The following is a 297-nucleotide window of genomic DNA, read 5'->3' as shown; positions in this document are numbered from 1 at the left end:
CATTTTCCAGATATACTAGTTACTGATTTTCCAACCTAAGCAAAAAAAAGGGTTTTTCCCTATGCCCGGGACACTCAAAAAGAATAAAATCAACTATCAGTACTGTGGATATTGAGGTACAATAATAACTTCTGTAAAGATAACATTGAAGAAAAAAGGTTAAAAGTACTTTAAAATCTGTGAAAAAAGACTATATTAGGTACAAGCACAAGTGAACACGAGTGGATTCTTATTACATTCAGCTAAACTAATGTAACTAATAATAGATATAAAGGAAAAAAAACAAAAACACCCGAA

The 297-nt window shown here is 30.3% G+C and overlaps 1 protein-coding gene across 1 annotated transcript in view; it reads right to left on the bottom strand.

The window, feature by feature from the left end:
• The window catches only part of LOC119592950 (muscle calcium channel subunit alpha-1-like), a gene marked incomplete at its 5' end in the record, with an annotated part of 130,968 nt that overhangs the window by 81,864 nt on the left and 48,807 nt on the right, over window positions 1–297 (bottom strand).

The sequence above is a fragment of the Penaeus monodon genome, chromosome 31, assembly GCF_015228065.2.
Source record: "Penaeus monodon isolate SGIC_2016 chromosome 31, NSTDA_Pmon_1, whole genome shotgun sequence".
Lineage (NCBI taxonomy): Eukaryota > Metazoa > Arthropoda > Malacostraca > Decapoda > Penaeidae > Penaeus > Penaeus monodon.
The sequence above is the reverse complement of the archived record's forward strand: the minus strand, read 5'-3'. Positions and strand labels throughout refer to the sequence as shown.